Source organism: Nipponia nippon, unplaced genomic scaffold (genome assembly GCF_047370975.1).
Source record: "Nipponia nippon isolate SJK-2023a ecotype South Korea unplaced genomic scaffold, ASM4737097v1 scaffold_15, whole genome shotgun sequence".
In the NCBI taxonomy this organism is placed as follows: domain Eukaryota; kingdom Metazoa; phylum Chordata; class Aves; order Pelecaniformes; family Threskiornithidae; genus Nipponia; species Nipponia nippon.
In genome coordinates, this window is record NW_028262331.1 from 2,397,167 (window position 1) to 2,412,016 (window position 14,850).

The 14,850-nt window shown below is 42.8% G+C and overlaps 1 protein-coding gene across 4 annotated transcripts in view; it reads right to left on the reverse strand.

Annotated features, from left to right (window-relative positions):
* The window catches only part of AUTS2 (activator of transcription and developmental regulator AUTS2), a 791,277-nt gene that overhangs the window by 644,301 nt on the left and 132,126 nt on the right, over positions 1 to 14,850 (reverse strand). The window lies entirely within an intron of this gene.

Consider the following 14,850-nt stretch of genomic DNA (forward strand, 5'->3'; position numbering starts at 1 on the left):
GAAAAAGTTTTCAGGAGGTGCATTTCCAACAGCTTTCTCGACTTCCATCTGCTTTTCTGAATGGAAGCAGCCTCCCTGAAAGCTGCAAAACTGAGCCATAAACCTCACGAGAAGAAATTTCCCTCAGGAGATCCACCACCTCCAGCTACGCTCTGAGCCAGAGACACTGCAGGAACAATTCCCTGTGGGACTGAACATCTCTTCTCCCCTGCTGGAAAGCACAAGTGCAGATGTACAGAAAGGAGTGGGAAGCAAGGAGAGGATGGGGGACGGAGCCCAAACTTTTTCAGCCTTGAAGAAAGACACACATTTTCGTGTTTGAAAGGGGTTGTGGGAGAAGGCGGGAAGGAGTCTAATTGCATCCAGACTGTTTTGTCCTTCCCCACTTGCTTCGTCTCACTGGCAGGTTTGACTGTCAGTACCCGCAGCGTTTCTGAGCCCAGCGCCAGCTAATTGCGGTCCTTATATACATACCCACAGATCTAACTTGACACAATGCTGTATAATTGGCAGCTCAAGAGAACGGGGAGAGACGGGCATTGAATGTGAATTACCTCTCACACACCTACAGCAGGAAGATCCTCCGAGACAGAGGCTGAAGTCACTGGCAGGGAGCTTGCCCTGTGCCCGTCGACACAGTGGCAGGTTTGCAGATAAAATGACGACTTAATTTTCCAGTGCTGCCAGTCTTAAAGGTCCTAAAAGCAAATATTCTCTGACAGGGAAAATAAGGACAAAATGAAAGCAGGGCAGGAGGCTTGGGCAAGGGAAAGTGGGGGCACTGGAAATAGATGCTTAACAGTGGAGTTTAGACTGGAAGTGAAAAAGAATCACAAAGTCTCCTCCTTGAAGGAGCTCACAGTATGTCTGTGCATTTCTGTTGGCTGTCAAATGGAAAAACTAAGTGGGACATTTTTCTCTTGAATCAATGTTTATTCGATAAGGTCAGTGCCACCTAAACAGGTTTCAGTCTCAAGTGTAGGACATGACTCTGTATAGCTGCATACAAACAATGGCAACATATCTGCACCTTCTCCACACTTCCCATCCCTCCCCAGCTTTTACTGCAGAAACACGATAGGGCCCTGCGGCGGGTGGCTGTCAGCTGTCCCTCACTGCTGCTTACACTCGGCTTGTGTGCATGAGCCCTAATATCTTCCTGCACAGTTCAGGTAAGGGGTTAGGCAGGGCTCGCTGCTCACTACTTAGCTAATTGCTACAACAGACTGTCTCGCACAAAAGAGTGCAGTTTCTTGTTTACTCAGGAATATTTCCTTTAAGTGCAAGATTAATCAGCACAGTCCAGAGCATGACAGCTTTATGTTTTGTCTCTAGCCTCCACACCTTCATATTAACATCTGGCTCCATCTCCTTGGGCTCTGCCTACTACTCCTCTTCCCTTCATACCTTTAAAGAAACCAGACCTTTTTAATAATCAGATGTACTATGTGAACCATAAAGACACAAAGAACCTTGAAAACAGCTTAAGACAAGGTGTACGCTTAAGAGAGAAGGCTCAAACCACCCATTCTACCCCAGGGAGACGGCAGTGGTGACACACAGCTCTGAACACCAGAGCACCCATGGAGCCGGTAAGAGGTACAAGGCTGTTAAGTTTTTTGGTGCTGCTTTAAAAGGTATTTGCCTCTAATGCAGAGACAAAGCTGTCCTCCAGGCTGGATCCTGGAGGACTAACTGGAATTAGTCGGACTAAGTGGATTTATTTCATTTTGCAGACAAAACGGGGAAGGGTTTGGGAGGGATGTCCTCAAGGTAAGACACACAGGGAAGCAGCAGAAGACAGGAGTTCTAGCATGGAAAGCGAAGCAAAATGCAAACAGAGCAGGAGATGCCATAAACAGAAGACAAAATAAGGTCAGAATTGGTGCTGGTCAAACACGAAGCAAGTTTTCCCTTTAAATGTGACAATATGGCTCTGAATAAATAATAAGAACATAGTTACTACATAAAGGCCATGATCTCCAGCCAAACCTCCTGCTGTCATCAGGAAGAGGTCTGCTACAGACTGAGGAGATTTCAGGAGCACTAATTTTTATATCCTGGCCTAAAAGCTTTAATTTTATAAAATTCGGTTGTTTCCTTCAACCTCTGGTTTTGGCACCTTGTCCAAACTGATACTTGTTAATTAATCTTCTACAGTCCCTCTATCCTTGTGGCAAGTTCCCTACTCTAAAATGATGCTGCCAGTAACAATAATTCCCTGAAAAGCAACAGCAAACACTCACTTTCAAAGAAAATAAGATTTTTATGTTCTAGAAGTATAAAATGTCCCAGAGAAAGCCAGCAGAAGACGGCCAGTCACTAGGAGCGAGTATTTCAGAGTGCCTACCATCTATTTTCAAATGTGATTCTGAAATTTTTCGAGCTCAAGTGCGTCGGCAAGTCCATGGAATTTTGATTATTAAGGGCCAAACTCCATGACGAAAATGTAACCCGGGCACGCTTGTAAATTTTAGCAGCAGTCTTCAATTACATTTGTCAGATCTATACTGAAATACTTGGAGATGGTTTGAAGCAATGACTTAGAATCAAAGCTGTCCGCAAAGCACAGGCTTTAATGCAGGTTGCACTTCACCATCACGCAGAAGTTGTTTCCTATTCTTTGTTACTCCAGTGCTTTCTGGGAGAAAGACTTTTTCAAAGCAGACACCTGAATTGGCCCAAAGATGAAATCCACATCTTAAACTCTGGCAAGGGGGAAAAAAAAAAACAAACACTAATGACAGCGTAGTACATTGTACTGATATTAATATTTATTATTTAGTGACACTACCCCGAGCTATTATTTGCTTACAACCAGTACTACCTGACTTCTAAGAACTCATGCAAATTCCATAAAATGCAAGAGCAATTAACCTTGTTGGGTAGGAAAATAAGTTTAAAGTCAAGTTGCTCTGCTGACAGATGTGGCTCACACATGTCTCAGAGGCCAATTCGTGCCTCTGATACAATGAAGCTCACCAGAAAGGCCTGGTATTGAGTGACTTCTTCAATTATACACCAGTTGCTGAACACATCCTGAGCTGGACAGCCAATAAATTACACCATGGGCATGCACTGCCCCGGATGGACTCAATTGTTTGCTTTAGTAATAATTTATCAAGAGCAAGATGCAATGCAATGAAGCCTTTGATATTTACAAGAGGAACATTTAAAGAAAAAAGAAACAAAATAAGAGACAAGAATCTCTTCCCCTGCATTTAACCAAAACTTTTCGTAAATTTCTTGTTATTTTTTCTCAATTCTGATAATTAGAAAAGCCCTTCTTCTCTTTATATAAGTAGAATGAAAAATATTTAGTCCCCAATGAGATTTTGAAGTCATTTGCAGCTTCCTTACAACCCAAGAGGATACATTAGCCCATACGTTGCAGTTCAGCGATGTACAGGGTGCCCATAAATGCTCCAGCCACACCAATGAGGCTTCCATCATTCTTAAAGAAGCAAAACTCCTGATAGCTCAGTCCCCGATTTCTGACGCTCGGGAAGATATTCCCCGCAAAATAAAGCTAAAAAATAACGGAATAGAAGCATCGCTACACACCTCCCTGCAGCTGTTTGTAGGCCCTTTTCTCATGCAATTTCAGCAGCAACTGCAGCGCAGAAAAGACTTTGCTTTGGCAGGGAACAGACCCACGAGAGGCCACGCCAAGGAGATGGCGCCTAAACCCGCTCAGCTGCACAAACAGGAGTTTCTATGTTGTTAAATCATTTCCTTGAGGAGAGATGCTCAGACACAAAAAGAGAAAGAAATCAAAAGCCACCTCTGTCACAAGAAAGGCAATGTCTGCTTCACTACCACCGCATGCTCAGGTACTTGGTGGTGAGGAGGAGGTGGTGGTGGTAAAGAACACCACAGGTTTTCAAACATTCCTCCACCACAAAATACAGTTCTACATGTGTTCATAACTTAAGCTTCACAAAAGCTCCGTGGAGTAGGTAAGGGTTATGGTAACTGTTTTACAGATGCAGAACTACTACAGCGAGACCGAATGATTTCCCTGATGGCACACAGGAAGCCTGTGGTGCAGGAGGGAGCTGAGCACATCTGGCTAACATCAGCTCGAGAGGTCAGGATGGGGAAGGTAATGAGACGCCTCCACGCCAGAAGCTAAGTTTTAGGAAGCAAACATCACACAGAAGTTGGAAAAATCACTGCAGTGAATCACACTTACTCAATATTCAGAGACACGCTCACGTTCCAACCACGAGCACTTATTTAATTAGAAAAATGATCTAATTGAGATGCATGCAAAATTGCTTCCAATATGACATAAGCAATAATATACGTAGGTAAGAAAATATGTTGGCTACGAAGGTGTGTGCGTTTGTGTGTGTGAGGAAAACAACAAGGGTAAATTGTCAGATTTGCTCTCAACCAAGCTCAGCAATAACACTGAATACGTTTATTAAACGCAATCAGATTTTACAAGGCACTGAAGTGATAACTCTGTAGTAGTGGAAAGTGCAAGCAGCAATAAGTATCTTGTAAACACGGGGGTCACGGGCCCAGGTGCTTACGAGCACGGGAAAGGTGGGTTACTGTAAGCGGTATGCTTCATTGCCTCAGCAGTTACTTTTTCATCTTTCTTTTCTTGGAGGAGGGGTGCAACAGGACAGAATGAATTATTATTTAATTTACTGCAATAAATCAGGAGTCAGAGCAATTCAAAGGAATTGGTAGCTTATCACTATGCAAAGAAAAATCAAACCTCTATCCGTTCAGATCTAAATACAATTACAGGAACAAAATAGCTTTATGTTTAAACCATCTAACTGAGCCTGACAGATGGATACTGTTTATATCCATTTGTATTTATTGAACATATTAAAAGATTGCAGCTGTTCTGTCAACGCCTAGGTGCTTCCAGGGTGCTTGGAGCTGTATATAAATATGACAGAATTTTATGGATAAATATATTCCGTGGAATAAACATGTTGGAGATATTGTGATATAACAAGTATTTACATTAACAACCATAATACCTTGAACTGGTTTCTATTGACCTTTAAGCACTTCTCAAAAGTATGGATAAAGCATCTGCACTCCCACCCTACAGACACAGAATTAAAGCTCAGAGATTAAGTGCTGCCGAAGGATTTTATAACAACTCAGTATGAGTGATGGGATTAGAAGCCAGGCCTATGGCTGCAGGCTTTGTCTTCAGCGCTTTAAATCACACTTCCCCCATCCATATCTACCTCTCTGCGTCTTTGTGCACAGCACCCAGGAGCCCGTTTCATTGTAAACTTGCATATATTCACTGCCTAATTTTAGTCTCACTCAGTGTTGGGTCAATCAAAGCCAAAGCCAACGGTGGCATACTATTACGGCTCGCTGCAGCCTTCCCCCAGAGGGCTGTACGCAATCTGTCCATCAGCCGAAGCCCCCGAACCTGCGCTGCAGCAGCACATCGCCGCTGACAGCTTATTCCTGCGCTTAGAAATTCAAGGCAGAGCATCTCGCTCAACAGCGATCTAACCCTCACCAAACCTCCTCTGACTGGCCAGAGGATCAGAAAGAACATTGTAATTAACGGAAATATAATCCCACGCTCCTCATCAGTGAGGTTCTGCATATACGTAAGGAATGATCAGTGGTGAAGAATGATGGCTGCTCCTTATGTAAATCACACGCTCTACAAGGAAAAGCTTTCAGGCATGGCATGTGGAAGATGAACACGCGCAGACCTTCGGGTTTTCTTGGGGGGTTTTCTCCTGTGTTCAGCTCTCAAGCACTGCACCCTGGGGGAAATCCAACCAAGCACATATTTCATCTGCCTACTGCATGGGTTTTGAAATAACAGAACCACTGCACACGGTTAATCTTCAGAGGTTTTGTTGGTTTTTTTTTCTTTTTAAATTTCACAAATAATCGTAGACTATGCTCATTTGTGTTTGTAGTACCGGATTCCAGCAGGACTGAAAGGCAATAGAATGACGCTGGTTGGCAAAGAAGAAAGTTTTAAACTGGAGGTTGCATAGAGGCGGGGGGGAAAGCAATCTGAGGATAAAACAGGAATTTTGTGAAAGTCCTCTGCAGGCAACTATTTTGGGTTGCTGAGGCTCCTAAGAAGAATTTCAGTGGAGGAGATGAAGCGTTTTTCCTGCTAAGAATTGCTCCCCCACCTTCACAGCTCCTGTCCCACAGCTGTAATGCTCTTCAGAAGACACATAAGGGGAAACAAATTTCATGGAGATCTCTGGAAAGACCTTACTGGGCGACAAGAGCTGTTAACCTGGCAACGAGAAAGGCGCTGCACCACATTAGAAAACAGATCAGGAACAAAATACGATGTATCTGAAAAAAAGCATACGGATAGAAATGGGGAGATGGAAGAGAAGAAAAGAGGCATTTCCCACGGGGGTGGAAATCAAACTTCCCTTCTGACTAAATAGCTAAACTCTCAGTCATTTCTGAGCAGTGGGAATCACAGTGCTCATTTTAAAACCGTCCATCAATTGATAGCCAAAATCTTTTTTATTAAAAAGGGATATCCTCATTTCTGTTCTCTGCCTGTGGAAGAAGAGGCACAGGGAGAGAAAAATGGAAGAAAAAGGAGAGCGGGGCTGCTAATACCATATGGCAAACACAGGAACTGAGCGCAGGCTCCCTGATTCCCAGACAAGAGCCATATCCCCACCAGACCACCATCGCTTCTCATCTGCAAATATGCACGGGCGTGCACATACGCACAGACACACAGGCGATAGCAGCATAATCATCTCTATACTGCCCTGCCGCTAAGCCCTGAACTCTGAAATGAGAGCCATCATCTCAACAACTGAAAGGGCATATTAATAGTGTTGCCAGTTAAACTCTCCAGAGAGGAGCCGTCTCCTGCATGTTTATACAGAGCCAAGCACAACGGGGCCGACGGTTGCCTTTAGTTCCACAGAAAGGATCATTATCCCGGTTCTTCCTTGGCTGTGGTCGGCCAACTGCGGCTTTGATAATTACCCTATAGAAACTCAAAGCTGCTACACCAGCATCTTAAACACAAAATCATACTCTATTGCCATTTTTCCCAGAAACATTTTTATAGCAGACAGCAGTTTCTACTTAGGCAGCAGACGGACCAGAAAATACTGCTTGACAGAAATGCTTTTGAAGTGGAGATGGGACCATAGCACCAGATTCCTACCCCTCCCTCTAGTGAGTGCAGATGTGGATGCGATTCTGGTCCAGGTTCGGCCCTTTCTAAAAACTCCAAGTACTTCTAGTAAGGGCTGAGCCTTCGGGGTTGGTTCTAACGTCAGAGGAGAGGTTTTAAGCACTTCTTTGCCCTGAAACCAGGACTTACCAGAAGACCAGTGTGCCTCTTAAGATCTCGGAGCAGGATTTAAGCAAAACATCAACAGAACACAGACTCTGTGCTAGCAGCCTGCAGAGGAGGGATCTGCTTTGCAACCACAGCATGACATCAGAACTTATTTACCTAGATGAGCAGGCAGTATAATAGCACCTATGTGCACTAGCACATTACCGATGCAAACACTGTTTTGAGGGAGAGAGGAGGCATAACAAGTCTTAGAGCACCTCTGGAAAATAAAATGAAACAAAACAAAACAACAAAGATCCTTGAAATTATTTGCTTCTGCTCTAAGTTCGGCAAATAACAAGGTGTCTGTACAGAGGTTCCTGCCAACAGCTGCCATTAACATACATAAATCTTACGTTCAAAGGAAGCCTCCAGCAGTCAGTTTTTCTATCTTAATTTGATTCTTTTGACTTTATCCATCATGTCTGTTTTCATCTTTCCTCATTAAAAGAATTTTTTAAGAAAAGAAATTTTAAAAAAAAAAAACCAAAACATAGCTAATTACTTTAATGAGCTACCAAAAAACATAGTTGCTTTCTACTCTGAATATAAGCAAATGTCAACATTGCATGGGGAGCAGAGGTAGCACAGCGTCTTAATACTATACCGTCAGCTCCTATATTTGATTAATGAAGACTCACAGGACTAATTTTACACTGCTTCATTAAAAGCCTGGGGCAATTAGCATAAAGGTTAGACTACTACATTATTAAAATGTTGTTGGTTTTTTGGTTTTTTAAACAAAATAATTTGCTGCTTTTCCTTTCCCTTTGGAAAAAAACCACACTGGATAGACAAAACGAGCTATTGTCCTTTTCAACGTCATACGTAGAGAAACATGAATTGCTACATCTCTCATCAAGAACACAGCAAAGCAGCTGCCCAGTTTCTACAAAAGGGCAAAGGCAACGCTCTCTTGTAAAGCTAACACACAGACAAAGGAAACAGCCTTTCTGCTCAGAGGACACAGAATGGTGATAAACTTAAAATTCAGCTAGCAACTAGAGGGAGGGAAGAAATTGCTCATTCCAAACAGCGCATCCATTTCTCACACAACTAAACCCATCTTGCAAACTTCTCCAAATGATGATCAAAGCTAAAAGAGCATATATGCAACACTGAAGAGCTGAAGTGTACATAATAAAAAGCACAGGCATCTCCTATTCTTTGAGGCTTTATTGAGAGAACGGAAGAACTGCTTTTGAACTTGCAGGTGAGCAATTCTTTAAAAGCACATCACACTGGCAGCGTTGCTGTGCTGTTGATTCAGCATCATGATGGACACCACAGCAGCGCAAGGTTCAAACCACCCAGCCATTTCCCTGCTCTGTTTTCCCTCTCCTTCCACATATTAAGGCAAGCAGCTCTCAGAAAACACGCTTCCTCCCAAGCCTCCACCTCCTCCTCTGCTACAGCCTCAGGAATGGAAGAAAAACATAAAAAAGCAGCAGCAGCCCTAAGGAACAGACTTGATGAAAAAGAAAAGCTAACTGCCAGACAACGTTTCAGTCTACTTCAGAGCTGGTTTACACGTGGGAGTACTTGCCAAGACTTGCACAAGGCACCACTCTGCCTTGCAGCGCACGCTGGCACTCAAGGGGTTAAAGCAATATAAGCCAGGCCTGCTGGAGAAGCACTACAGCAGGAAGAAAGAGTTACAAATGATTTTTCTTGGCAACAGCAGCTCATTGGAATAGTAGGAGGATTGTGCTTACTCCTCATACATAAATGCCAAAATGAGGCTTGCTGACACTTTCCTGGCATGCCACAGCCCTTCCAGTGGCCCGGGACTTCAACCGAACTTTTGGAGGGACAGAAGGACACACAAAATGTTTCTTCCCCCACCGGCCAAACCCTCCTCTCACGTGGCATTATCCAGCATCTATGGAAAGCGTCCATCCACCAGCACCACCACTGATTCGGCTCAGCTTCTCCCTTTCTGCACCAATGCCTGATTTGTGCGGCCAAGCGTTTGGAGCTGGGGGTTGTGCGAAGCCACGAGCATGCATGGATTCTGGGTGCATCTTGGTGGGGAGGTGGGGGATTAATGAAGACCCACAGGATGAATTTTAGGCAAGATGAAGTCTTCTGAAACATCAGAATTTTGCAACGTGCTTAACCAACAGCCCAGCTTTTCCCTTACCCCATTCTCCAACACCTAATAGTTATCTCGGCAAAGAACTGGCAGGGAGTTTAAGGTGACCCGTTCCCTGGTCCTCCCTCTCAGGTTCCAGGGACCAGCAATTTATGGACCTTGAGAGCTGGAAGCTGCATCCAGATCATCATGTTTAATAGACACTAATCTTCCTAAAGGTCTAATCCCTTTGTACTGCTTCGTTAGACTTCCGCTTTTGGCTTCCACAAAATCCTTTCACATGAGTTTTGTAATTTCATTTTGCCCTGCTAAAAGAATAAAAAAGAAGAGAGAGGCTTATCAATCCCTACTCCTATCAGACTTAACCAAACTATTATGATTTAATTATTCAGTGTTTCATCATATGGAAAGTAGCTCCACAGCCATTCAAGAGGCTCACAGTAGGGCTTTAAGATGATGAGGGTCAAATGGCTATTTTGGGAGTGATCAGCTTGTTCAAAGGCACAGGGCACCACATGTGATGCAACTTTGGCTTTTGCCTGGGGCAGCTCCGGTGCTGCGCAGAGCGATGGCTGAACTGTCTTTGTAGCCAAGGAAAGAAGTTGACCACTTCCAGTGACAGAGTAACTTCACTTTCTTCATGCCAGGATCACTGAGGCTTTGTGGTTTTATCACCTTCTGTCATCTCTCTCACTGTGTATCTGCTCTCTGATACATTCATATTCAACAACAACTATTTTTTTTTTTGCTCTTCCTTTAATCTCTCTCCTGTTTCCCCTTGTAGAGATGGCTTTCTTTTGTTAACGACAACCTACAGCCCAAAGCAGTCATTTTGTCTCTTGCTCCTCTCCAATACCAATGAAAATACATGCCCAGAACCCACAACACGCAAGAGCCTCCCCTTCTCCAGATGTCACTGTAGATGCTCAGACAATTATTCTTACAAAGGCAACTGAGAACAACTTCTTGCCAGTGGGTTTACATCAGGCTCCCCGCCTCCATGGGGAAAAATTTACATGTTTGCAAACTGAAAGGCAGAAATTGGTTCTTTGAGACATCATCCACTGCAGCCTTCACCAAGAGAAGCAACTCTCCCAGTTGCTGCTTGTAGAGCCCCCATGATGCCAAAGATGAAATCCCAAAACATGACTGCTCTCCATATCCCTTTAAGAAAATAAAATGGGCTAAAGCATGTTAGATGAGACTGTAATAAATTTTAGCAGTAAAACTAGGAAACCTTTACTAGTTTAACTTTTTTCACCAGACTTTGATTTCTGTACTAGGATTATTATGAGCAACTCCTATGAGTTGTGATTTTTCTCTCCACATTCACATCATCAGAAATCCATGCTGCCTTCAGTGACGTCCACTCAGGCTGAAATGGTTTCTCACGAAAAGTTCATCTCACCTGCTTGGCCCACAAAAAGGCTCATTAGTTTGATCCACTAAACCATGACTGCACAGGGAGTTTCAATGGAAATGTTTACAAGGCAGTTAACTTTCTCTGGAAATATACACATACAGTACAGGGCCTCCAGGACTGTCAGATCACTTTACAAAAGAAAGAGACATTTTTCCTGTTTACAGTCTGGGGAGGCAGAGAACTGCATTCTCAAAATATCACAGTATCTTCTGTGCAGCAAGTGAGAACTCAGCTTGGACCTGCTATCTCCAAGATCAGAATCACACTAGCAGAAGCTAGGGGAAAAAAGTAAGAACTGAAGAAGGTTCACTGTGCTGCTGTTGCAGAAAAAAGAAAGCCGACCTAATGGCCTAGGCTGTTAGGAGAAGATGATGGTGTGTTGGCAAAACAGAGAGAAAACTACCAGAGAAATTATCAGCGCTGATGAAAACGTCATCCCCACCACTGAAGAACACCCCAAACTGCCCTGATCTAACTTGGTCCTTTTTTTTTTTTTTTTTTTTTTTTTTTTTTTTTAAAACTCCTTTCCTGGGGCTGGAGGCTCTGTAATCAGTCTTGCAAATTTTCAATTTTCAAATCTAGGCAGGAGGTTTGTTTTTCTTGAGCGACATGCCAAAGCTATTTCATGCTGTACAGCTTCCAGTATTTTCTTAAGTGCTTTGAGAGGCTTGGCATGAAGGGCACTATGGAAATGTAGTTTTAACTGATAGCTTCCAGCTTCTGCCTTGTAACCTACCTTCAAATGAGGAATTCCAGCAGAAACAGAGGTGCTCCTTTCCCTGCATGCAAGGAGAACTGTACTTGCTGCAGCACACACAGACAGTGAAATATATTTCAGCTGCATGTGGAGTGCTAGGTGAGCAATGCAACACCCCTGTCAGGATGGTGGCCAACATCGTCATTAATCTATCACTACAAATGGCACAAATTTAAAACAAAACCCTCACCCTTCTGTATGCCCACATTACAAGACATGCCAGAGATTTCTCTTTCAGCCAGATAACTGAGGACTGACTTCAACGTCCCTCCGCATCACAGAAATATGGTACAACAAAGTGGGGGAGAACTATTCCAGCTACCCACAGAGGTCAGCCACAATCACAACTTCAAAGTCATTAAGAAATGAAGGTACCAGAGCTCATTGAAATGGGCTAAGCTAATTGGAGGTGTTGTGGGATGACTAATTCATGACTAGCCATGGCCAGGCAAACTCCTTCTCTACTTGCAAACCTAAGTGCATTATCCCCAGCTGCCATCCTGACCTGCAGGTCAGATCCACAGCATCATCAGGAGCAAGGAGCATGGATAAAGGGGAACCAGTATAATGCTTTCCCCCATTAACATTTGACTTTGCACACAGAACATCACATTGTTCTTTGTCCAGCATTTTTAAAGAGTTTTTGAAAGAATATCCTAATTAATCTGCTGAGGAACTCAGGCAAGGTTGCTTTCAGTATTTTTAGCTTAAAAATGCAGGCTTGCCAAGTATTTTTCCCGTTCCTATTTCACAAAGTTCTCTTGTGTTTGAGACTATTATAGAGGGCCATAAAACATCTATAATGCCCCAGATTATACAACACCATTAAAATACATAATATTTTGGAGCTCCAAAGGATTATTATTTAATGATGGTAATTTGCCTGCCTTTCATCCAGAAGAATCCCCAAAATAACAGTTTTCCCGAAATAGAAGTGCAGCTGCCTGTGAGACAGGACAAGGCAAAAACCTTAACAGTGACTCATCAGGGCAGAGAAGACGACTCTTATTCCCAGTAAGATACTACTGAAGTTCTGCTAAGTGGAATGAATCAGGAATTCACCTTAATAAAAAGTGTCTGAGGATTTTTGCTTATCAAAGTTTTGCTGCTGATCCACAGACAGACATAAAGCTAATAATAATAATCAAAACAAGCCTTCTGGGCATATTTGCCTTGTCATTTCTCATGTACCCGGATTGCTGCATCTCAGTGCTAGCCCTACCCCCTTCCAGAGCAACTTCCATTCAATTGTGTCAATATGTCTCATAAACATTAATGAATTAAGCCACAGGACAGTTTTGAATGGCAAGATAACAAATATTATTCTCCTTTCATGTCACGATTCAAAGTCTGTGGAGTTGTAAGAATCTGGATCAATTCTCCATTGCTCAAAAAACCAACCACAAAGAACAAAAAAGAAAAAAAAAAAGGCAAAGCCATGCAAGGTAATCTATGAATTACTTGATTCTTGGTGCTGCAGCTAAGAAACCAGATTAGTTTCTCTTGTCTGGGAGAAAATTAGAAGAAGCAATAAATACTTCTGCTAAAAACAGAGCCACGACACGCTTCCCAGAAGGGACACAAACTATGCAGCAGCGTGTAGAGCCGTGGAAAGGGTGGCTGAGGGATGTAGAGCTCACAGTTGCACACAGAATCACTTATGAGAGCAACCCAAAGTAGGTATATTGCCCTCTGTTTGATGAAGGAACAAAAAAACCTGTCAAGAAATGGCCCTTAATTTGCACACATAAATATACCCACACACAGTCAAGAAAGGGAAGGCCTTCTCCCTGATTCTCTCCTTTTGCTTATTTTCCTGTTAGTCACAACACAAATCAAACTGCCAAGCTGACAAGGCCTCCAAACAAGTCAGCAATTCTGCGGGTGTACAGACGCGCTCCCTGGCAACACCAGCCGAACGAGGCCTTCGGGACGCCGGCCCCTCTTCTGCACGCAGACCCGTGAACTGCAGTTCCTCCCTCGTCAGAAGCGGCTCCTGTACCGACAGCCAGGCTCCCTGAACTGGGGACGGCATCCAAACGCACAAAGAGAACAGGCTCCAACACTAGCCACACACCTGCTGGCTTGGCCTCACAAAAAGCATCACCTCAGCCCAACCAACATACCAGCTTTATACCGTACAACCAAAATCTGCAAAGTCCAAAAATTACCAGGCACTTTAAAAAGTGGGGGGTTGACATTAAATATGTGATTTGCTACAAAATTGAAAGCATAAAGCTATATAGAAATTAACATTTTACTCGTCCAGATTGGGATATTGCTTTGGATGTGGTACAGCACTGCTGATATTTGCTTTAGGATTTATTTAACAGTTAGATAGAAATAATTTGGCCTTCAAAGCAGAGCTTGACTCTTCCCTTTGAGAAAACTACTGAAGTTATATCTCAGTACTGTATTATTTCCTTGAATCCAGAAGAAGAGGATTCCGTTTCATAAGAAATAAAATCAAGAGACTAAACTTCCAAGTATTCAGGCTTTACTCTTATCTTATGCTGGAATTAATTTTATCATATAAACAGACATAGATCTCTCACTCCCTATTAACTCCTAAGGGGTAAGAGATAATCTTGAAACTACTACTGAAGAAAGAGTCACCTTAACATCGGTTTTTATCTCTATAGATAAGGAGCTCAGAAGCTGTACTAAATTACATGGTACTTAATGCATTTCATTTTAAGGGAAAATAATTACTTCCTAAACTAACTTATACTCAGATGAGTTTGTTGAGGGGAGGGAAAAAGGAGAGGGGAAAAAAGTCTTGTATATACTGTATATAGCTGTCTGGAGTTTGCATCTAGGCATTTGCACTTTTCAGCTGCTCCGTTAATACCAGAATCCCCAAATTTCCCAAATCCTACCCACATATATCTTCACAACTACCCAGCAGATTTTGCTGCACACATTTAGTTAAATCTGATGAAAGCAAGTCTCTTACCAAAGAGAGAGGGGCTCACTTATCAAGCAGACAAGTATCTGAAGAAGCCCATGTGCATTTAGGCATTAGAAACACCTGATTTGGGATGGAGGCTCCAATTCTTTAATTTACCATAAAGAGACTTAAAAGCCACCTTGATCATGGTGTACCACTAATCATCTAAAATGCAAAAAGACTGAAGAAAAAAAAAAACAAAACCAATGGGATCTCAAGTTCGATAATTTCATTTTGGAAGAGAGTGGTTAAAAAAAATAAAACAATGAACAGTGAGGTGTAT